This window comes from Tasmannia lanceolata, unplaced genomic scaffold (genome assembly GCF_043159265.1).
Source record: "Tasmannia lanceolata isolate RefF3 unplaced genomic scaffold, GAP_Taslan_0.1 ptg000004l, whole genome shotgun sequence".
In the NCBI taxonomy this organism is placed as follows: domain Eukaryota; kingdom Viridiplantae; phylum Streptophyta; class Magnoliopsida; order Canellales; family Winteraceae; genus Tasmannia; species Tasmannia lanceolata.
The window spans coordinates 3,910,626-3,935,991 of record NW_027518681.1 but is presented as its reverse complement, the minus strand read 5'-3'; the positions used below and the strand labels follow the sequence as shown (position 1 = coordinate 3,935,991).

The following is a 25,366-nucleotide window of genomic DNA, read 5'->3' as shown; positions in this document are numbered from 1 at the left end:
TGACGAGATCCAAGACATAGTTGGGGCCACATCGATATCTTTCATAGCAAATAGTAAGGGGGGACAGATTTGCCTTGGACGGTGTCTCTAGGGAGATTATTGAGCTTTTTGATTTTCTTCCTCCATAGTGTATCGATTTCTGAAATTTTCCTTTTTCTTGAGAATTCTATTGATGTATGTTGTAGGACCTCCTCGTTCTCTCTTTATTAATGGATTTCTCTATACCATTAAAAAAAAGATATGTGTGTATCCAAAGTATATACATTTTATTTTAGGGCGATGATACTTTCACTCCCCCTGCAGTACGCATTCGCCCCCTGATAACGTGAACAGTGGGCAACTGGAACACTTTTTGACGTCAAATCATGTTAAAAGGGGGGCCAATGAGTACTCCAGCGCATGAAAATATCATCGCCCTTTATTTTAAGGACCAACATTCTTGTTCATCTCTGCTTAAAGCCCTAGTTGCTATGTGACTGTTGGTGATGTGAAGAAAATTTCATCATAAGGTGATGGAAATATCCTTGCAGACAGAAAATTTTCAAGGTTAGCATTTTCTATTTGAGGTCAGATGCTGATGTTTACTTTTTACGAGTCCCCAACAAAAAAAAAAAAAAAAAAAAAACCTTTGAATCCTTCATTTCCAAGCATGGTTTCCAAATTCTCTCCTCTTCCTCTTTGGTTGGCGTGAAAGGGATTTCCTCACAGACAGGTCTTTCTCTGAAAACCCTTCTCCTTTCCATTACTTCTCTAGAAAATTTTGGTGGAACGAATATGAAGAGGATAACTTTTCCTAGAAGAATGATTTCTTCTATTTGAATGCTTGTTGCCGAAAAAAGAAAAATGAACACTTCACTTACGATAATGATATACTATGATCAGTGGGCCCACATATATACTAATTAGTTGAGAAGTGATGAATTGGCCCCCTTTTCTTCCCCAGGACACCCACTCTAGTGTATTTATGAGTTATGACTGCTATTTTACACTACAAAAAAATGGCAAAAAAGTAATGGCCACACTCAATCACTAATCTAATAGTATTGGTACACCGTCCAATTTTGTAGCTAGATACACGGAAGCTACCATTACTTAAAGTGTACATTCCCAATATCTTTTAAACTATACGGGATGCCTAGTTCCATTGTTAGGGACGAGTAAATTTTGGCAAGAACTATGACACTTGCAAGGATCACAACCCAAAATGAGAATATGACCATTCATGCTCAAATTTTGGGCAGAACCATGGCCCTTGCAAGGGTAGGTTTCTGAAAAACTTAAACCCGACTAAGCCGAGTTGCAACCCTATAGAGTTCACAGTATATTTTAGGGCACTCAAAATGTACAAGTGGGGGCCACTTGTTAAAAGATCCAAACCATTTATTTCCTGGGCCTTGTAATAGATGAGCGATGGATCAAAATCCACACCCATTAGACAATCCTAACCCTCCAATTGATGAGGACTCTCTTGATGAATACAAACCATTGTGCTTTTAATTTCTAACCGTCCATTCAGAGGGTTAAAATCAACAAATGGGGTGGATTATACCCACTGACCCAGCCATAACGAAGCCTAGGAAATGAATCATCCGATGGGTGTGGATTTTACTCAATTACTCATCCATAGCAAGGCATCATAATTTCCAGGGAGAATTATTCTTTCCAAATTTTCAAATGAGAATTGAGTTAACCAAACAATAGTAAATTTATCTCTGGCAGAAAAACTTTTCCATGCATCCAAGCCGCCCCTAAATAATTAAAAAATTCTTGAAATTATTAAATATTTGAGCCCGCTTTGAAAAAAAAAAAGAGGACCTGATAAATTCGGCGCACATTGTTTCCGTCAGCAACCGCCGGCGACTCTGCAGAGAGCACTGCAAGAATACATGCATGTTACAGATAGAAAAGGACAAGCATTTTTTTTTCAAAATTTTTCCCAAACTCTTCCTGAATCTTCTGAACATTTGCCTCCCTGAATTTATTCCTGAATCCGAACAATGTAACAATGCTCCCCATCTTGAAAATGAGAAATGTGACCCTTAAACAACATAGTTGTGGGTGAATCTGCCACCTTCCCTTACGCGGTACACCTGGCAAAAGGAAGGTGGGTTGATGGACCCACCATTTCTGCAAATACACCCTACACATACAGGATGAACAGCAGCACTGCACTACCTAATATTTCCCCTTCAAAACTTCTTGGAACTAATCAGCTTTCTCTTTATATTATAAGCATAATATAACTTCTACTTTCCATTGCTTGAGACACAAATCAATGCACCTGAGGCCCCCTCCAGACCCTCCTAGTTGGCATCTTCATTTGATACATTTTTTCCATTCTTATCCTGCAAATGAGGAAGTAGATTAGGGGTTCAATCAGACAAAGCTGGATATGAGAGATTGATTGAAAAATGTCAAACCAATTCAAAAAGTTTATTTCTCTTTTACACAACAAGAATCCTTGTTTTGGGTTTAACCAATTCCAAAAGTTTATTTCTCTTTTATACAACATTTTTTTTTTGAAAGATAACAGAAATTTCATTGCTACTGTGAATGATACATTGGGGACCAGAGGTCCCGTCAAGTATTACATAGCATCAATAAAGATGGCCAGAAGTATACTTCTAGCCAAGGAGGTAAAAGGGTAACATATAAACAGCAAACAGACTGCATTATATTGAGCATCCCATCGCCCACATCCACTCCCCTATTTCTCTGATCTTCGCGATTAAGAACTTCTAACATCCATCGAGTCAATCCTATGATTAGATTACTAAAGCACTATCAAAACTCCATTAGGCCAACGACCATGGTCACTCAAGCCATAATGGGACTTGTACAATTGATTTTCCCCTCTGGAGTACTTCAAACTTCACCAAAAAAACATGGGGATCAGCAGCCCCTAGCAATTTACAGACGTGAGGGCTACCATCAAACCCAAAATAAACCTTATTACTGATCCCTCGGACCCCACTATAACAACCTCAAAAAATCTCTAAAGCATCTTTTCACACCAAAACCCCGAAGGGACAACCCACCACCTCAGAGATGAAAGCCTCACCATCAAGACTCAAGACTGAGAGCTCCTCATCCGATGGGGTTTGCTCTTCTGATGCTCTCTTTCTTAAGATCATATCATCTAATTTCTGAATCCCCATCTTCTTATCCTCCTCCCAACAAAGGCGCCTTGAGGTTTGTTCCTCCTCCAATAATTTGATGAAAAAGGGGTGCTTATGCAAAGGGGAATGAGATTCTTTAATGATCCACATACCAATCAACCTAAAAAGCGCTTCCGGCGACCTGCTAGCTTCCTCTTTTAATAACTTCCACTGTTGTTTTGAGAAATCCCTAGAAACTTCCCTTTGAGTAGGCAAGTGTTTGGATGCGACTTTCTTAAACAAATCCATTCTTTTCAGAACTTTTAGAGAGGTCTCCATCTCAAACAAATCCACCGGCAACTTTCTCTTTTTGCCATGGAGTGTAGAGGAAGAGCAAGGGGAAGCAGATACCGAATCGCTCTGATTTTCCATTTAAATCCAAGACCCTAAACCCAAAGGAAGCAGAGAAGATCACCCAAAAAAGAACGTATCGCCTCAGAGTGGATACAAAGGGAAGGCCTATAAACCAAATTTGTGAAGAAACTCCCACTATCATGAAGCAGCATTAATTGCGCGGAAGTGGTGCTTCCCAATTTCTTCATTAATTCTTCCTTCAGGTAATAAGATTATCCCTACTGCACTTAAACCATCCTCCAATCCTAAGAAAGCTAGTGTCCTTCATGCTTCTCAACGTGCTAGCCCCATTGCCATTGAGGGGTTGCACATTACAATAACCGCCAAAACCCAACAAACACAAAGACTTTTTAACTTCCCACGCCAGGAAAGTAGCTCCAGGATTAGGATTAGACAGATCTTTTCATTCTTCAAAGACATCCTTTAACATTTTTACATCAATTGGGACTTCTTCTTGATAGTTGCACAAACGGAGGAAGCCAGAATCATCCAAAATGTCCAATTGTTAGGAAGTAAGACAACCCAAGAAGCTTGCTCTTATACCGAGCATGCCACGTATGAGGGCCCACGCTCTTCTAAGTACTGACCATGATTTCCAGAATCCTGATTCAGCCTGGACATAGCTAGATTGCCCCACAAGCTATTATTCCAAGCTAAAACAGGGCCCTGATCTCACGACCCTGAATTGAAACTCAAATGTCCTTTCAGACCAGGCTTGGGAAGCGAGCCTTGCAAATTTCCAAATCTGACCCTTGGAAATTTGAAATTTGAATCCTGATGAGGGGGATTCAGAATGCTAACTGGCCGCCTGGCCTGAAACTCCAGGGGATGCACCGACGTCCTATTCACCAGTGGGGCAATCAACGAAGAATCTCTCTGACCATCTTCAGGGTCCAATTGGGGGCCTCTGGATCCCTGGATGGAGACTCCAAGTCTAACTATGTAACAATGGTTGGAAATCCATAGCTTCACAAAGGGAGAAAATTTTCAGCGAGGGGCATAGATTTTGGCTGATACAAAACACATACATTGATTATCGAGTCCCTCCATTTTAACTTCCATCACCTGCCCAAAAAGATTTCCTGAGGCTTCAACCGTCGAGGACCACACATGTAATGGGATACCATAAAAGTTGACCCATAGTGTCTCAGAGCCCTGAATGTAATCCGGAGACCAATGGGAAAGGGAAGATAAGGGTACTCCCCAGTTTCCGATTCCCAAATCCAGAATCCTAGAGGCCACCTCTTCGGAATAAAAAACAAAAGGATCTCATAATTGGAGAGTAAACACGGGCAAGCGAGGGAGGGAGAATTCCACGACTTTTTGGGCCACTCCCATAGATCCTGAAGGGATCCAGACAAGTCATTCCTTCTACCCACCAAGCATGCCTTTAAGGAATCCATTCTTGTTTCTACCTCCTTGCCAGAAATAGAGATCGACAGAGATCCATCTTCCACCATAGAGGACGAAATTACCTCAGAGTCAGGCCATGGATCAGATTCCGGAACTATTAGGCCTCCAGACCCTGATGTGGTGGGGGATGGATATGAAGGCTTTTGTTTTCGATCCAGGAGGCAACAACGACATTTACTCCGACGTTTAAAATTAAAATAATTGCAGGACGAGCAGGACCAATCCCCCTCCCTCCACCACTGATCAAGCTTTCTATTTCCGTCCTGAGCCACAACCACCGGGCGATAAGCTTTCTATTTCCATCCTGAGCCACAACCACCGGGCGATAGACTGAGGGTGATGAACTCTTCTTCCTCTAAAAGCACCATCGACACCTAGTCCTCCATTTGAAGTTGTAATAAGAACAGGAAGGGCAAAACCAATCCCCTTGTCTCTGATTTTTTGATTTCCAGCTCTTTTGATTCATCTTTTTTCCAAGAACAATAGCCGTGCCATTTGCATCACGCAGAACTCCCCCAATTCCCCCGAGACCAGCACTGCCAGATATGGGAGGGCCCTTTGTATTTTTGGGTTTCTCTTTTATACAACATGAATCCTTGTTCTGGGTTTAATACTAATGATGCAACCTATGGCAAACACATTGTGAGATCCCACATCAGAAAGGGAGAGAGTTTGTGGACTCTACTGGGTAGACGCGTTTTCAGCATCCCCAACGGGCGGGTCCCTGAGGGATGGGTCGGCCACAGTAGTGCTGCTGGAAAACAAAACTGGGGAGGGTAGAAGACCTAGAACCGGACAATATTTACACAGTGGGGTCGGAGCATGACAGTAACCCAATTCAATACTTTCCCCACCCATCATATAACCAACTTTCCATCCAAGTTCAACTTGTTCCCTACAAAACAGAGATTTTTTAACTACTTGTCATCATCCCCCCCCCCCCCCCCCCCACCGCGCCTGCATCCACTTCAATAAAATAAAGTTTCTTTAACATATAATGTTTCTCTACTTAATTTCTAGTTTTAACATATAAAGTTTCTCTACTTAATTTCTAGTGTAGTATATATTTGGGACCAGCTTCTTGATATTATATTAGATACTCTACTTTTTTAATAAATTATGAAGGTACCAGATTTGAAAATTTCCATACAGACTGTAATGCAGTAACCAAAATGAAAAGGAAGGGCAGTTGCAGACTCTGCACTGAATTTAAGAGCTACATTGTAATCTGCAATATTATCAACAATTCCTTAGAGGAAATAAAATTTCCACCAATGTACAAGTAGGTAAAATCCAAAGGGAAAAGAGAATGTATTCTAGATACAACAGCTGATTGAGCAGCACCAGTGGAGGGGTTTCATTCGAAAATTCACTCGTGAAATATGTGCCATATGGCTATATAGTGAAATATTAGTATTAGATCCATTCTGAAATGCTATTGAAAAAATCAACTCTCTCCCATCACACAAATTCTCCTCTGTCTAGATTTCTTACTAGTGACCAAAGAATTCCGTGTCAGGTGTATTCAAAGCTATCTCCAGATTCTTCCCACTTATCATCGGTATGATGCCTGATTCGATGATAACCACTTCTCAAATCAATCTTGCAGGACACATTCAAACCAACCAGCATGAATAACACATCATCTAACCTTGGAATTGGGACCTTGTACATAACGGTCATCTTATTAATTGTGTGGTTGTCTATACACATTATCCATGAAGAAAGACATGAAACTTCTTTCTTCTAAGGAAGGTACAACATCGGCTCTTACTCTCTCGCACCCACGGTTTCAAAATGCTGATGCGGGTCAAAACGCCGCCAAAACAAATCCTTATCAACTCGGCACGACGAGGTAGAGTACTCAAATGATGCGGCTGAGTGCTCGATTGATGCAGTCATAACTCAGGAAAATCAAAGGAGTTTTGATTGACTTTATAGGGCAAAATGCGGACTCGGACAAGAATGCAGGCAAGGTAAAAGTGAGTCGACTCAGAGGAGTTTAAAACTATGCTTGAACCAATCCTTTTGCAATCAAGTCTTCTACCTATCTTTTCATCTCAGCCCAATGGTTATGCAGCATATATGCTCTTTAATTTTAAGCCGCTCCGGATACCAAATCAATGGCGTGTTGTATACTCCTCATTCCGCAGTCCCCTTAGTATCTTCACTAACAAACTCTTGAAAATCCTTCAATAAATTTTGAATTTCTATTGAATAACTTTTGCTCTAAACATGTTCTACAATCCTCCCAATCAGCATATAAACCACTCTAGTTTTCTTACTTTCTTATCCAATTGGGGAGCTGAAAGGAACCCATAGAACTTGTCGTCCTTAGGTGCATTAAAACAGTCCTCCTTCATAGGTTAGCTTTTTTCCTTCTTTATGCATGGTTTTAAATTTCCACCGAAAAGACATGAAACAACCGAAATGTTTCTGTTACCATCCCCACCGAAATCAACACAACCGAAATGCACAAACCAAAATCTTAAGTGCAATTGTGGTATACTATATTAGTATGTATTACATAATTATATTTATATGAATTGCATGAAAAATGTGGTGCATGTATTATGTATAAATATTTTTATGAATTATATGTGAAATTTGGTATATGCTAAATTATTAGACATGCGTGACAATGCATGTCATTGTGTTCGACGTTTTTAAACCATTATGGATTGTTGCCTTGCTTATGTGATGGCTTCGAAGTGTGTATTTGTGCTTACTCTAGCATTTCTTGAAGTTTCGTTTTAAAATTATATCACTTGCACATGCTTCCATATGTTTCATTGATTTTACGGGATTTCCACCAAAATGACCAACCGAAACCGAAACATTTTCGTGGCGACCAAAAAAAAAAACAGAAACCAAAATTTAAAACATTGCCTTCATATTTTTTTTTGAAAGATGACATGTTTCATTAAGATTAGAATAGCATTAGGACCAGTAGTCCCCCCTGCATTACAAAAGATCAATGAGAACTAGATTGGGCATACCCAACCAGAGAAAAACCTAAAAACAAAGCAAAAACAGTCTTGTATGTTTTCTTCCCTTCGTCGTAACATTATCATGAACAGTTTTCTTTTCAAAATTCCAAACGATTCTTTCTACATCCTCGTTAGGCCCTTCAAAAAGTCCTATTAAATCTTCAGCCGGTTCTCCTATGCCGAGCACTTCTCCAATTCCTCCATGATGTGCTTGATTTGAAAATCCGGCATGTCAATGAGAAGGTGCTCCAGCAGCCGATTCAAGAAGACAGGGTTTTTTCTGCTGGCAATCCTCTCCTCCACCAGCCGGATACCTACGACCTTGTTGGCTTCCCAATTCGACCGTCTCACAGCCCTTTCCTCACTTAACAGCAGTTGGAAGACAGGGTGTTTGTACAACGGCAAATGGGTATCCTTGACAGAGTCCATCCCACAGAGCCTGTACATGGAAAAACATTGCCTTTATAGAATGTATAGGTGTTAAATGTAGTAAGGAAGATCAGATCACGATTAGATAACCAAGACCTACCTAACAGTGTCTAACATGCATCCATTGGTACGACACCACACCAAACCGCATCCTTATAATCATAACCCATAGAGAATTTAACCAAAATATACATAATAATAAGAACTTCAATATCTCTTGGGATCATGTCACCATACAGGAAGGTGGGTGTTTTCCATCTGTGAAGCACGGATGCTTCAAAATGGCTAAAGTACCTGTATTGGGTGCGTATCCGACACGGGTGCGCTCGGGTGCGTCCCGGGTGCGTGTCGGGTGCGCACCCGATCAAAAAACTTTTTTTTTCTAATTTTACGGTCGGGTGCGGTTGGGGTGCGCACCCCGACGCACCCGACACGTTTTTAAGTGTTTTTTTAAAACAAAAAACAAAAAAAAAGCTGCCAATAGCAATTTGGGGGGGGGGGGGGGTTAAGTTACATAAAAGGGTTTTAAAACCCAAAACCCACTCACGAACTCTCTCCCTCACCCTCTCTGTCTGCAACTCTCTCTCTCGTCTCTCGTCTCCCGTCTCTCTCTCTCTCTCTCTCTCTCTCTCTCTCTCTCTCTCTCCCCGCGTCTCCTCTCTCTCTGCGTCTCTCTCTCTCTCAACAACTCTCCTCTCTCACTCTCTCTCGGCCCGGGCTTCTCTCATTTTCTCCTCTCCCTCTCGGTTTCTCCTCTCTCTCCCTGCAACTACTACCGCCGCCTCCGCCACCGTCGGTCATCGGAGCCCTAACCTAACCCTACAAAGGTACTCTCTCTCTCTCTCTCTACTTCTCTCCTCTTTGTATCTCTCTCTACTCTCTTTTTTTATTATTATCTCTACTCTCTTTCTCTCTCTCTTTTATTTTTATTTGTGATTTGCATTATTCTATTTGTGATTTGCCCTAAAAAATAGCCTAAAGCCCTAACCGATTGTGAGTCACATAAAAATCAATTTGGAGCTCACAATCGGTTGGCATAATCTTAAAATGGATTGTGATTTTGAAGCCCTAAACTGATTTTCAGTTTGGAGGTCACAATTGGGAATTTGGGATTTAGGGCTTTGGGGCCTAAAGCCCTAAATCCCAAATTTCCAATTGTGAGCTTTCAGGCCATGTTAATTTGAGATTGTGACATTCAATTGGGAGCCCTTTAGGGCTCAATTAGAGGGGTTAGGTCATTAGGGCTTTGGCCTTTAGCCCTTTACCCTTTAGGGCCATGTTAATTTAAGATTGTGAGTTGTGACAATCGATTGGGAGCCCAAAACTGATTTTAGGAGTAAAAAATTATGTTTAATTTTGACCTCCAAAATCCGTTTTGGGCTCAATTAGAGGGGTTAGGTCGTTAGGGCTTTAGCCTTACCCTTTAGGGCCATGTTAATTTAAGATTGTGACAATCGATTGGGAGCCCAAAACTGATTTTAGGAGTAAAAAATTATGTTTAATTTTGACCCCAAAATCCGTTTTGGGCTCAATTAGAGGCCTTTACCCTTTAGGGCCATGTTAATTTAAGATTGTGACAATCGATTGGGAGCCCAAAACTGATTTTAGGAGTCAAAAATTATGTTTAATTTTGACCCCCAAAATCCGTTTTGGGCTCAATTAGAGGCCTTTACCCTTTAGGGCCATGTTAATTTAAGATTGTGACAATCGATTGGGAGCCCAAAACTGATTTTAGGAGTCAAAAATTATGTTTAATTTTGACTCCCAAAACTAAATTTGTGTTTGTTCTTTTAATAGAATGTCTTCATCCGGGGCTAGTAGCGCCGCCCAAGCCACAAATGCACCACCTTCTACTTCTACTGATGAAGACCTCTCGAAGCCCTTATGGAGGTATGCCACTAGATTTGATAAAGATCCTAAGGGTGGAGGGAATGTGAGATGGGAATGTAATTTTTGTCATAAGAGTTGGAATAGCTCCTCCACAAGGGTTAGAGCGCACTTGTTGAAGGTATCAGGACAAGGAATCGGAGCGTGTCCTAAGGTGAAAACAAATGACCTACTCGGAATGCAAAGGTTGGAGGAAGAATGCAAGGAGGCTATGAAGCAAAATGCTCCCAAGAGAGTGTCATTGCCGCCATCATCAAGTAGTGGATCATTGAGTTGCCCAAGTAGTATGTTTGTCCCTCCAAGTTTTGATCTAAAGAGGAGGAAGACAAGTGGTCCAAGTGGAAGTGTGAGTGCTATTGAAAAGGCATTTAACATGGCGGCCCGCGATCAAGTACATGGCGAGATTGCTCGGATGTTTTACTCCGGTGGCTTGCCATTTCACCTAGTAAGGAACCCACACTATGCGAGTTCATACTCTTGTGCGGCCAACAATCCAATTTCCGATTATTTGCCTCCGGGGTACAACTTGCTAAGAACGACTCTACTACAAAAAGAGAGGGCAAATGTTGATAGGTTGTTGCAACCCCTTAGAGAGACATGGAAGGATAAAGGGGTGAGCATTGTTAGTGATGGATGGAGTGACTCACAAAGGCGGCCCTCATTAACTTTATGGCGGTAACCGAGGGTAGGCCTATGTTTCTCAAGGCGGTATATTGTTCGGAGGAGACAAAGGACAAAAATTTCATTGCCAACTTGTTGAAGGAGGTAATTATGGAAGTTGGGCATGAAAATGTTGTCCAAGTAATTACCGACAACGCCGCAAATTGCAAGGCGGCCGGGCAACTTATTGAGGCACAGTTTTCTTCCATCTTTTGGACCCCATGTGTGGTGCACACCCTCAACCTTGCTTTGAAGAACATATGTGCGGCGAAGAATGTGGAAGCAAATCAAGTTACATATGACGAATGCAGTTGGATAACGGATGTTTCGGGAGATGCTAGCATCATTAAGAATTTCATAATGAATCATTCCATGAGACTAGCCATATTCAACGAGTTTAACACTTTGAAGTTGCTTGCCGTGGCGGAGACTCGATTTGCGAGTGTTATTGTTATGCTTAAGAGATTGAAACTCTTAAAGCAAGGTCTTCAAGCAATGGTTATTAGCGACAAATGGACTTGTTATAGGGAGGATGACATGGGAAAATCGAGGTTTGTAAAAGAGAAGGTGTTAGATGACATATGGTGGGATTCTATCGACTACATACTCGCATTTACATCCCCCATCTATGACATGCTTAGAGAGTGTGACACGGATACGCCTTGCCTTCACTTGGTTTATGATTTGTGGGATACCATGATAGAGAAAGTAAGGGCGGCAATATATAGGAAGGAAGGAAAAAGGAAAGAAGAGGAGTCCAAATTTTTTGACGTGGTGCACGAGATTCTTGTTGCTCGTTGGAATAAGAGCAACACTCCACTTCATTGCTTGGCTCATTCATTGAATCCAAGGTTAGGTGACTTTAAATTTATTTGGATTATTAATTATTTATGTTTATTTCTAAGTTCTAACTTTTGACTTGAAATTTGAAGCTAAATTAGTTTTTTCTTTCTTAAAGGTATTATAGTGAGCAATGGCTTAGTGAAAATGCAAGTCGGGTGCCTCCACATAAGGATGCAGAAATTTATACCGAGAGGATGAAGTGCTTCAAGAGGTACTTCACCAATTCCTCGGACCGCACAAGAGCTAATGTGGAGTTCGCGGAATTCTCCATGAAGTCCGGATTATTCAATGATGTTGATTCCATCAATGAACGGTTCACTATCAAGCCTCATGAGTGGTGGGCCATCCATGGTACATGTGCCCCTATGCTTCAAAGCATAGCTTTGAAGATTCTTATGCAACCTTCATCGTCATCTTGTGCCGAGAGGAATTGGAGCACTTCCTCTTTTGTGCATTCTCTCAAGAGGAACAAGATGACTCCACAACGAGCTGAAGATTTGGTTTTCGTTCATAGCAATCTTCGGCTTCTCTCAAGACAAACTCCACAATATAAGCAAGGAGAGACAAAGATGTGGGACATAGGTGGAGATACATTTGATTCCTTCGAGGATGTAGGGGTACTTGAAGTTGCTAGTCTTTCTTTGGATGAGCCGGAGTTGGAGTCCATTGTTTTTACCGACGGCGTAGAGGACGATGTTGTCGATATTGGAGCTGAAGCCTGAAGCGACTGACTTCTAGGATTGATGATGCATTGATGCTTTATGTTATTTTGGTGCTTTATGTTATTTTGGTGTTTTAATGATGAACTTAATCACGTATGAAATGAAGAGTAATATTAGAATTTTCCATTTTGGTGAATGGTGATGTTATTGTTATTTGATTGCTTTCCTTCTTTTTTTAAAATTTTAATAAAAAATATTATTATATTCAACGCACCCGAACGCACCCGCACCCAAGTTTTTTGGAAAATAACGTACCCGTGTCGTGTCGCACCCGCACCCGTGCTTCATAGTTTTCCATTGCTAACTTCAACTTCTCCATGACCTCGGATACTATGTTTTTGTTGTTGCCACCATCCAAAATGACATTACACCACTTTCCCCCATATATCTAAATCGTGGGCGAAATATGTTAACACGCCGCCAATCTGATGTCATCACTCTCTGAACTACCAAACTCTCATCTCGAACACATAACATAATATCGACTTCTTCTTCATATTGGTCATAAAGAACATCTGGTGGCTCATATTCGGTCAAGTTGACTCTTCTTTGCAGAAAAGCGTAAGACACATGCCCTCTCTCCCCACAAGAGAAACACTGAAATGTAGACCAGCTACGTTGTCGATTTCTTCCCCTTGTCAACCCTATCAAACTCCAACAAATCTAGAATATGTCCTACTTTAAATGACCACGCGATCATTCCTAGGGGTTGTCAGGTCACTCCATAACCCCCAAACAACAATAGAATTCCTTGTGTTTGTGAAGGTAGGTGAACAGTGAACACACTGGTAGAACATCTAGGGCCATAATGCATTACTTTTTCTTCTGCCTGAAGAATATAAAATGAGCATCTTCAAGATTACACAGTTGCATAACCCCCATCTAACCCTGAATTGACGGTTTGAACCCTGATAAGTATCAAGCTGTGAGTTGATAATTACTTTGTGGAAGACAAACCTTACGGACAAATTATTAAACTCCGGTGTGTTTTCTTTTCCACTCATGTCATGTTGCCTTACCCATAGAAATGATCATACAACACTATCATTTAATCCGCAAGGAGAACCATTTCCTCATTTTCATTTTCATATGTTCCCGGATGCAAATTTTTTGTTTCCCTTTTCTGGTTCGTCACTCTTTCACTATCTTCCACCATTGAAGTGCAAATTCCTTGCAAATTTAGTTTAACAAACATCACCTTCCTCTCTTCAGCCATCTATTTCCATTCAATATAAATCTCTAGAAGATTCTCAATCAAGGGAATCTCTGCATTAATCATCCTGTAAAGATCGGCAACCTCAATCTTAACCCCTCCAATGTTTAGATCAAGTAACCTCATTAATAAATCCCACAATCCACCTTGTTCGGGCTAATTAAGAGTTGTGGGACCATGGATAAGGTTTTTATTTTCCATATTACCTTTGTCATCTTCAGATCCACCACATTAAGTCAATTAAGCTTCAAAACGATTAAAACTGCAATGCTAATAACTCTTCCGCATCAACTAAACTTGTGCTCCTATTCAAAAAAAAAAAAAAAAAAACTAAACTTGTGCTCCTGCATTAGCAGATCACAACTAAATTTGCAAACAAAAACGATGCAGGTTGTAAGTGGTGTATAATTAAAACCACAAGGCAGATGGCACTATTACAAAGCCATACTAGATGTCAAGGATTATAATCTGCAATACAGGTTACATTATGACGAAAATTTTAATCCTGTAAAAAAATGATTGTGATGAGAATCATCTTGACTTTGGCTCTTGTATGGTTTTTAACCTCTACCAGATGGATGTTAAAAATGATTTTCAGCATGGACATTCAAAGGAAGATGCTTACATGGAATAGTTAGGGAGTTCTAAAGTTGCAAGTAGAAGACATTTTGTATATTGACTCAAGAAATCCATTTAGACTTAACCCAAGCACCAAGAGCTTGGCTCGACGTGTTTAGTCAAGCTCTTAAGGGGAGTGACTACAAGAGGAGTATGTCTGTTGCAGGGCCAATAGGGAATATACTACTAACTATTTCTTGTTGAACTAATTATCCAATATTGATTCATGCTTCTCAGATATCCAATGTGATGTAGAACTTATAGAAGAAAGTCAAATCAAATCTTCCACAAAATTCTCTGTAACAGAATGACAAAAGGCCTACATTATACAAAAGTGTGGGGAATGTGCTAGAGTGGGGAATGTGCTAGAGGATTCCAAACCCTTGCCCAGGCAACCAACTCTCTCTCTCTCTGAGGAAAATGAACTCCCCTTTTACAATCCCGTAATGCATGTCTGGGGTCCATTCTAAACACACTCAAACTCAAGTAACTCTACTGATTTAAGCGAGAAAAGACCCTAGTACCCCTATGACATAAAAACTTATAAAACACTCCAATCACTCGTTTAACTCTCTGATGGGGCTCATTCATTCAGTGAACCTCAAACAAAAGTTGGGGTTGATGTGGTTAACATTGGGTGTGTTGGAAATGATTGTTTTGCCCCTCATTGTTTTCATGAGGATGGCATATAACTCATTCTTTATTGATTTATTCAACACAACGAGTAGGTATAGTACTGGTTTTAGTCAATGTGGAGGACATTTTTTTTTGAATGGCTATGTGGAGGACATTATATTCACTGGTAATAAGGATGGAGAGATCAGAGGTTCACGGGGATTTATTGATTCAACACATACAATTAGGTATATTGCTAGCTTTAGTCTCTGTGGAGGACATTATAATCACTGGTAATATTGATGATGAGATTCAGAGGTTCAAGGTGAGCACGAGAAAGAAATTTAACATGAAAGATTGTGATGATTTAGATCATTTGGGAGGTCAGAGAATGCTTGAGCAAGATTTGGAATAATTCTTTCTTGAAGTAGGCTTCATGAAGGCATCTATCAAGCTGGACTGGGCTTTATTTATCAAGCACCAAGATAGTTGGCTTAAAATGTTCAGCGAATGCATAGAAGCAGCTAACGCAATGGGTTTTATCAATAACAGCCAAAAGCATTTCCACCCAAACCATAGACTTTCGAGACCCTCGATCTATGCATTTTGCTTTAGTGAAAGAAGCTTCACCAATGGGTTTCATTAATCTATTATAATCAAAGAAAAAGAATTTAATAATAAGAATTCGCCCGGGAAAGGAAAAGTAAGTTGATGAAAAGCAGCTCATGAATTAATTAGGCAGTCCCCATATATTGAATCAGCATAATTAGTGACAAGAAGCCAAAGGTTCAGAATGAAAAAAAGTGTAAAGGGTTCAACATTAATAAGTCCTCCTTCTCTATCCCTGATTTTATCAACTAATATATGGCAGAATTCACGTCTAATGCAAATGGACATCAAGAGCATCCAAATTTTCAAATATTCTATAGGAAGACGGTTTAAACATCAAGGAAGAGGAGACATTTGAATTGACTACTGGATAGCACTGAGAGAATTTCCTTCAAGCCATAATGAGGATGATACTTTCCAACAAGGAAAATTGAAAAGTTAAATATAACAAGTCCCACCACCCAAGCATCCATTCAACAATAAAATTGGTGTGCAAAAATTTTAATATATTATTACAATCTTGTGCAACCACACCCATACTAGGGGCCCTAAGTTCCTCTGCTTTTGCCATTTAAATCAAGCTTTTGTATAACAAAAGGTGGCAATCCCACAAATCTGATTAGCTCAAGGGTTTACTGGACTGTTCATGAAAGCTCAAACAGTTTGCTTGAAAACATAAAACTCCTAAGAAGGATAGGAGAAATGGCCCACTCAACCAAAATGTATTTCCGAGTAGTTCGATGCCACCCAAAGTTCTAGTCCTAAATGCTCTATAATTTTTTCAACCTAAATGTTCTATAACAGTTGAAAATCTAGAATCGCCTTTTTGCCCCTTCTACTCTCCAAATAACAGGTGAGAAAATAACACAAGTGCAAGTATAACCCACTTGTGCTTAGGCAAAAGGGTATAGCAAAAGTAGTTGACCATAATTTCAGTGTCAAAGATCCACACACACAACCCAGTACAATATCCCAACTTGAGGCAAGCTTCAGAGATCACTTAAATTTTTAAAAAAAAATCTACCCAGAGAAACAACAAAGCCTTAGCCGCAGAAAGAAAGGATAGAACCGATCCCACGGTGCTCACATTGCCCAACACGCATCAGGGAGTAGTGAAAAGACTGCCTTAGAAAAACACTGAAAGTCATTCATAATCATATCCCAATGAGAGTAATTCACCCATCTGTTAATGGTTGAAATTGATTAGACGTGGCTTCCACTATCTAAAAGCACAAGTTCACATGATGTAGCATACTAGAATCCACATAACCAACTAGTCATCACATCAGAGATACTAACCCCAGCTAGACCCAAAGGCTGATATGTCAATATAAATACATTGAATAACAAGCAATGCCCCCACCACTAGCCCCACCAAAATTTCAGAATTTTCTTATTTTAAATTGCTACATAAAGACAAAAATGGATTTACATCTAGAGCTATGTGGAAGGCATTACGGAACACGTCGTATGGGATTTTGGGAGAATCACATAATTAAAGCTCCTTTTACCAGCAAGAAGTATACATCCTTTATGCCTCTTTCTCTTCATGACCCCTCGCTCTCATTTGTGAGAGAATGCCAGAACGCATCTTTGATTTGATGAACCCCTCAGTCCAAAGGAACATCGATGCACTTACATTACCAGACAGAATCGCCTTGGTTGAAAGTGAAAACATCATGAAAATATGCAATATTTGCAGCTCCTCATATCAAAACATTAAATAAAGTTGATAATTTACTTGTTACAAGGAAAATGATAGCTTTATAAAAAGGTCAGACAACAATAAATAATAAAAGGTGGACAGCAAGTACACATTTTTTTTTATATCAACCGCAATAGGAATTGAAAATATGTGCATTCAACATTTGATACTAAAGCCAAATGGCATACCTTTTCAATTAGGCCTTGAGATGACATAAGTTCATAGAATTTGCGCATAAGCATCTCTTCTTCTACCTTCATATCAGAAAGTCTAAAATCAGCAAATTATAAAATTGATAAACCCACCCATAAATTCTCGAATGCATGACGAATAGAACTACCAGAATTGCATACCCCACCGTTCAAAAAAAAAAAAAGAACTACCAGAATTGGAACATACTAAATTCCACCAAAGATGTATAGGACTCCAAAAAAACAACCTGAAGTACATGCAGCTCATGTGATAATGACAGATGTGCTTCCATAAGAACTTCACTTTGCTTCTCTAAATGCCTGCATTATATAACACATTGAAATTAGTGTCCTTACTCAAGTAAAATACACAAGCCTCATTGCTTGGAAATACGAAAAGCAATATTTGCAAACTCACTTCAGCATTGCAGTTGAGTGTTTTGCCTCCATTTTCAAATGAAATTCTTCTCCTGCAATGTTAAAAACATATACCAATCATCAGAAAACTGTTAAAATCACTGTTGAGTTTAACAGTTTAAAGATATTTAAAGAAGCTACATATTTGAAGAAGCTACATATTTGAAAAGACTTAGTTTCTTGTATTCAAGAAAATCATTCAAAAACAAGTTACACGATTTTTTTTTCGTTTGTTTTTTTCTTAAAATGACTTAAACACCCTTCCATTAAAATTCAAACCCTAATTATTCACGGTTGTACCTATTTCCAAAACTCATCTCTCCCTATCCAAGGTCTTCCCTCAAAACCCCTTTTCTCCACAAAATATCTCCTCTCCTGTCCAATATTAATAAGGCTGCTCATCTTTACTATTGAACGATCTAATTAGCTGCTTATCAGCATTAAGAAGGTCAAACAAATCATGGAGTTACTTAAAACAAGTTACTTTGTACAATATAATCTTATCTAATCATCTAACTTGGAATCTAACAACTATATATGTATTTATCAAACTATGGGTGTATTGTTTTTTTTCTTTTCTTTTTTTGACCATCATCCAAACTATGGTGTATTGCATGTCGAAATAGCTGAACAATACCTGATCTAACTTAAACAAGCTACTTGGGACAATCTAATCACATCCAACCATCTAACTTAGAATCAAACAACTATATATTTACAGAACAAAGTACAAATGTGTGTGCATGCCAAAATAGTTGAACAATCCTAGACACATCAAAGAAATTTTTCTTCTTTAAATTGCTTGTGAAATTAGCAAGCCAATTAGCATGGTACTTGATATCAACTCTCCCTACTATTGGACCTAAGTAGGTTGCATATTAATGCGTGATACAACACATACAATAGTACACATTCATATCAGGCATCATTGCAATGACACATTTCATTTTCGTTAAATTGAGTTATGTGATCAAAAATAGGTTAGGGTGGGGTGGTGGGACAAGGAAGTCACAGTTTCTCTTTACCCACCAAAACCAACTAATCGCATAGTCCTTGAAGGTGCCTTATGTTTGTTGGAAAAATGGTCGCATTTAGACCCTTTTTCCTGCTAAGTAAATGTAACATATATTCTTAAGAGTAAAGACCACTTTTAGGAAATGGATCTATTCCTTCTTCAACTCTCTCTTTTTCTCGGTGGTGGGACATGGAAGTTACATTTTCTCTTTACTCACCAAAACCAGCTAATCACATAGTCCTTAAAGGTGCCATATGTTTGTTGTAAAAATGGTGGCATTTAGACCCTTTTTCCGGATAAAAAAATGTAAAATATGTGCATTAGACCTGTTTTAGGAAATGGATCTATTCCCTCTTCAACTCTCTCTCTTTCTACTTGAATGTTTTGGATTGAGAAAGCCCATGATTGCTAAATGGCAGGTCGGGACGGACTCTCAATGGAGCATGTACTATTTAAACTAGTTAATGCAGATAAAATATAATAAGAATTTTATTTATTATAAGAGTTTTATTTATAGATCTTTGAAAGAATCCCAGTAGCGGATTAGTGAGGCTGCAATGATATCATTCAAGGAAGAAGTCACTTTTCTCTGCCATTGCTACATGCGGCTACCTTGGTCAGGTTGTTGTGCAGATTGAAGGATCAACACAACGTTACCTTGCGGATTTCCTCTCATCCAAAGTTGTGCAAACATGATTAGATCGTGCACTTGGGAAGTCCTATGGGTCTTGTGGAAATACTAAGTGCAATGAGAGGGATCCATGCTAGACTTGGTGGGAAAATCCTAAGTGCGAGGAGGGGGATCCAAGATAGACCCATTCGTAAAATAAAGTCCATTGGCATGGGTTCTTCACATAATCTGGGTCAGGCTCACGCAGCTGGATCAAGCGACCCGGCATAGTATTTCTGGGTTTTTATTTTATTTTCCTAAATCTAAACACTTTGTAATTTTTTCAAATATGACTTTGGCTCTGACTTCGGCAATAAAGTTCCAAGAGGTCCCAGTTTGTTCATGTTTTGGTCTTATGTCAGCACTTTCAATAGCATCATCATCAATAAGAATTCTGGCATGTGCATCTGAGTGTCAAACACCCTATATCATTTGAATTTGCCTAAATTACTTCTTTAATGCACCAAGCCGCATTTGGATGTGTAACCCATTTAAAATGGACTAAGTTATGTAGTAAGTTTCGATTTTTGCTCTCCACTAGAAAAATCAAATCTCAGTTTTAAAAGTTTGGAAACTACACACACATTGGGGGAATTCTCAAAGGAAAATTTAGGTATAACTTTCGATATTTTGTACCCTTAATTTTGCATCCAACTTTGTTATTCAGATCTAGGTTGCAATACCGACCAATCTTTGGTTGGTTAAGCTTTGAAGGGCACTTTTCTTCTATCTTCTCTGATTAATGTTTGAAGTATTGTAAAGAAAAATTCAGGTATAACTTCCGATATTTTGTACCCTAGATTTTGCATCCAACTTTGTTATTCAGATCTAGGTTGCAATACCGATCGATCTTGGTTGCTTAAGCTGTGAAGGGTTCGTTTCTTCTATCTTCTCCAAGTAAAGTTTGATGTATTATACTTGAAATTCATGTTTGGCACCTCGGGGGATTACCAGTTTACCACCATCTTAAAACCTGGGTTTCTAACTGATGTTTTTATTTTTATTTTTATTTTTCATTTTTTGCTTATTTTTTCATTGACTAATTGCTGATTGCTTATGGTCCATATGCCTGTAAAAGTCTTGTCATTAAAGAAGTCGGAGGTTTTACGGTGAGCTTTTCGTGACAGCATCAAGCCAAGGTCGTTCAAGTGCATCTAAAAGTAGGTAACCTACAATACAATATAGAACTATAAGGAAGCTAAATGTCTAGCACCATGGTTGCTTTATGTCACTTATTTGTTTATTGTTTTGATCAGAATTCAGTGTGTTGGGTATTGGATTCAACAGGTGAGCATGCTGAGGGTGTAATGTTCCATGACATCAAAAGGACGGGACTTCACATTCTCATGGCATTCTTCATATAAGCTCATAGATGGTCAGTACCTTAAATACCCACATTTACTGTCTATGATTTCTTCAATCCATTCTGAACTTGCACCTGAACATAGTCTCAAAACTCCCCCACATCATCATCAACTAGCTCGAGTTGACTCCCTTTTACATAAGTATTTTGCCCTAAACAGCCAATCAAAACTCCTTTGATTCCCGAGCTAGGAACATGTCAACAGAGTATTCATCTGCGTCCACCGAGTACTCATTGACACCGCGCCGATTCGACTAGTGTTTGCTTTGGAGTTTTCGCCCACATCCGCATTTTGAAACATTGCGCATGAACTCGCTAAAGTCCTAAATTTACACAAGTCAAAAACAGCAATATGCTTAACCACAATGGGTTTAGTTTTCCACAGGCCCCTTTCTATTCATCCATACCAAAATCTGAGCCTCAAATCCAAAATCATAAATCCATGGAGTAAAGAGAATTCCAAGATTTAATGCTCTAAACAAAACTACAAGCTCAACTATGAGATGCTCATGAATAAGCCAACAAAAATTGATGCTTAAAAGTTATTGAAGAGGCAAAAATTGAAATGCTAAAGACTAAGACCTAGAGTAAAGAATATTAACCAAACAAAAGTACAAAATCAAATCAGATGCTTGTGAAAAAAAGCCAACATAAATTGATGCTTTAGATTAAAAGGTAAAAATTGAAATGATAATGACTAAGGCCTAGAGTAAAGAACATTAACCAAACACTATAGTCCTACATTCTGAACTAGCACCTGAGGTCCTGAACTTTGAAGCTAGAGTCTTAAATTTTAAAGTCATGAGCAAAAAACATCCATATGATTAACCCACAACGTCCTCAGCTTTCTACAGGCCCCTTTTCTATTCTTCCATCTCTAAAAAAATGATGCATACACAAACTTTAAAACCACTTCGATCAATCCAAAGAGCAAACATAAAATATCTAATATGGCAGTAGTGAATCCAATAAAATACTGAATATAACCAAAAAAAAAAAAAAAACCATGAATCAAAGCAATCTATCAATCAAAAAAAAAATCAAAGACAGATCAATGCCTTAAAACTCTATCAATTAAAAACAGAAAACTCCCCACCTTATGATGTTGCTAGCAAGGAGAGAGAGAGAGAGAGAGATGGGGGGTACACGAACCAGAGAAGATTGGAAGAGAGAGAGAGAGAGAGAGAGAGAGAGAGAGAGAGAGGGACCTCCATTTATAATGATATCCTTTAAAATAAGTCATAACCATATCAATTCTCTTTAAATCATGGAAATGAAAAAAAATCTTGTGAAAAATTTTCCACGAGAAATGTTTTTTCTTGCAATCCTAACAAGGACAAAGTTTTTCCCATATGTGTTCCAATGACAGTAAAACTGACATAAAATAAATTTCCAAGAAAACTTTTACATGGTTTCCTTTTTCACCATAAAGATTTTCTTTTTCGTTGATCCATTGCAGGCAGTAAAACAAGATGTAAAACAACTATAGTGATCCAATGACCACTGGTTTTACATTGTAAAACTTGAACTTCTCTAAGCTGTCTATTTTTATGACAATTAAATCAATGGGCTATGATCATCTTCTCTATAAGATTTTTGGGTTGTGGTTGTGGCCTATCCACAATGGGGAACACTTAATGAATGGTCTGGATCATGCTTATGGGTGGGCCCTACTGGACTTGACTATTTGTTGTCAATCCCTTTGCATGCACAAATGTGAAATTGAATCAGATGGTAAGGTTGCATGAAGCTCGGAGCAGAGAATCATAAAGTTTGGATAAATTTTCTATATATTTGTCAAGATAGAAAAAAATGAAAAGGGCGTATAGAACCCTATAGAATATCTATAAAGATTGAAAAGGAGTACGAGGAGAAATACAATCAATGTTCATAGAACCCAGAAGAGCAAGGAAAATGGCTTTTCTATATATCGGTAATGCTCACAACCCCTTAATTATCAAGATAATTAGCAATCTAAATTTCTTATCGATTAGTTTATGAGATTTTCACAAGATTCAATTAAAATTTTATCTAAAAGTTTATGAGATTTTCACAAGATTCAATTAAAATTTTATCTACAAAAATAATTCATTAACCCATAGCAGTTGAAGTAATAGGTGTAGAAGCAGCGAATCAAGGAGCTCTTGTTAGTGTCATGGTCAATGCAGCAAGCCCCCCAAAATCACCTTTAACTCAAAGCACACTTCATAAAGAGAAGAAAGTGAAAACGTAGCCTGGTTTTTTCTACAAATTCAAGAGGAACTTTTTTGGGAAGCTCTTAGAGGTACTTTTACGGACAGCCCACGCGAGTTTATAAGGTAATATACTGTAAAAGACAGCCGAATTTTGACATCTTGAATGTGGCAGATAGGTTTGAGAGATGAATTTTGACAGAGACTGACATGGGTTGTTGATCCTCTATATCTGTTTCTTAGAACTTACAGGCTTGAGTAGTTGAAGGCATTTTACATGTCTTGGAAATGGATTTCTCAGATTTTTGCTCAACAATCGGCGCCAATCTACTCCAGTATGTTACTCCCGTAGAGAGAGAGAGGCACAAAACCATGAAATAAACTATAAAAAGATACAGAATCAAAACCCTAAGCATCCAGTTTGGATTGCTCACACACACACACACACATACATATATATATATATATATATATATATATATATATATATATATATATATATATAGAGAGAGAGAGAGAGAGAGAGAGAGAGAGAGAGGAACTAGGGCATGAAAGAAACTATAATAAGATATAGAATCAAAACCCTAAGCATTCATAGACATCAAAACCCTAAGCATACCTGAGAGAGAGAGAGGTGGGAGATGGGTGGCTGTTTTAGAACATGGTAACGGGCTCTTACGAGTTTAACAAATCGGAAGATGAATAGTGATATGGTAACTGAGTAGGGGACCGAGTCTGGAACCGAACAAATAGGTTATTCCCGCAATCTTTCTTCAAATGGCAAACTACCTCTCTTGTGCAAGTGGCATGTGGGGGATTTGTTCGGTTCCGCTCCCGGTCTCCATAGCAGCACTCTTTGAATAAAGAATAATTAAAAAAGGGCAGTGATAAATTCACCCCCTTCTAGGATGAATTCACCATATATTTTTTCAAAATGGTGGGCTCATCCAACCTGCTCATTTGATGGGCCACAATGTAAATAGGTTATGCTCTAATAATCATTTCTATAGGATTATTCTTACCGTCCAATCTAAGAGGGATTCACGTTATGGAAACTTCAACAGATCTAGCGGTTGCGATCATCCTATGGAAATGACTTTTGGGGCACAGCCTATTTACAATATGGCCCATCAATGGACGGTTTGAATCATCCTATGGTGTGGGTTGTATAGTCCATTTTGAAAAATACAAAGAGAATTCATCCTAGAAGGAGGTGAATTTTCGCCACCCTTTTAAAAAAATAAGGGATTTCCTAGTGACCATCACAGTAAGGCATGTTATAGTTGGGTTGTTGCATGCGAAAGCAGCCACACAGGCTCAGATTTTGTCTTAGCCATTTAATTCATGTGATGTGGCTGCTCTCACTTGCTACAGCCAGCCATGAAATGCCTTCTACAATGGTCCCTAGCAAATCCCAAAAAATAAATAGGGTTTAGACTTCTTCTTCTTTTTTTGAATAAGGTAGCCAAACTTTATTGAAAAACAAAGCGACCAAGATGGTTAATACAACAAGGAAAGAGGGAAGGAGAAAGAGAGAAAGAAAAGACTAAATAAAAGAACTAAAATACAACAAAGCGAAGCCATTAAGGAGGAAGGTCATCATAAAGCGCAAATACCTCCAGCGGAACACCCGCTCTAGTCAAGCCATCCGCAACCTCATTAGCCGAGCGGCGGATATGCTCAAATTCAAACCACTTGCACTTAGCTAAATCATCCATCTCATCAAATAAATCATTAAATCTCCAAGGAGGTTTTTGAGGACCATTTAACCAACAGATAACATTGGTCGAGTCTCCCTCCACAATAACATTTTCCCAACCATCTCGAGCAACAAGTCTTAGACCTTGATGAACAACCCGCACTTCGGCTTCCGTGGCATCGGTTATGCCAAGGGGGCCCGCAAATGCCCACAAGGTGGACCCCTCAGCATCTCTAAGAACTCCCCCAATACCGGCAGGGCCCGAGTTCCCAAAACTTGATCCATCAAAGTTAAATTTAACAAAATGGGGAGGTGGTGGGGTCCAGGCTTGCAAGATTTTCTTCTTAGTTCCCTCACTATTACAAACCTCGCACCATCTTTCCCACAGATCATAGGCAGAGTTTATGGCAAAAGATGGGAGCGCTTTGGCCTAAGAGATCACCAAAGCGATGACTTTAATATAAAGAAATTGAACATTTTTTGCTTTTCCTTTAAAAATTCTAGCATTTCTTTCCTTTCATATCACCCAAGTAATAGCTAGGAAGCAAATCTTCTAGAGGATCCTGCCCTTACTCTTCCATGGAACCTTGCTCCACCCTAAGA

The 25,366-nt window shown here is 39.1% G+C and overlaps 1 long non-coding RNA gene across 5 annotated transcripts; it reads right to left on the bottom strand.

The window, feature by feature from the left end:
* Window positions 1–1,732: 1,732 nt before the first annotated feature.
* On the bottom strand, window positions 1,733–23,765 carry LOC143876067 (uncharacterized). Of its 5 annotated transcripts, XR_013250300.1 has the most exons (6): window positions 23,315–23,476; window positions 18,125–18,199; window positions 17,826–17,877; window positions 17,656–17,728; window positions 17,405–17,470; window positions 1,733–2,345 (listed from the first exon to the last, which is right to left on the bottom strand). It is a non-coding gene; the product is annotated as an uncharacterized LOC143876067 (long non-coding RNA). The 5 variants fall into 5 exon arrangements; XR_013250304.1 differs by lacking the exons at window positions 18,125–18,199; window positions 23,315–23,476 and adding an exon at window positions 23,744–23,765; XR_013250302.1 differs by lacking the exons at window positions 18,125–18,199; window positions 23,315–23,476 and adding an exon at window positions 23,684–23,725.
* Window positions 23,766–25,366: the final 1,601 nt, after the last annotated feature.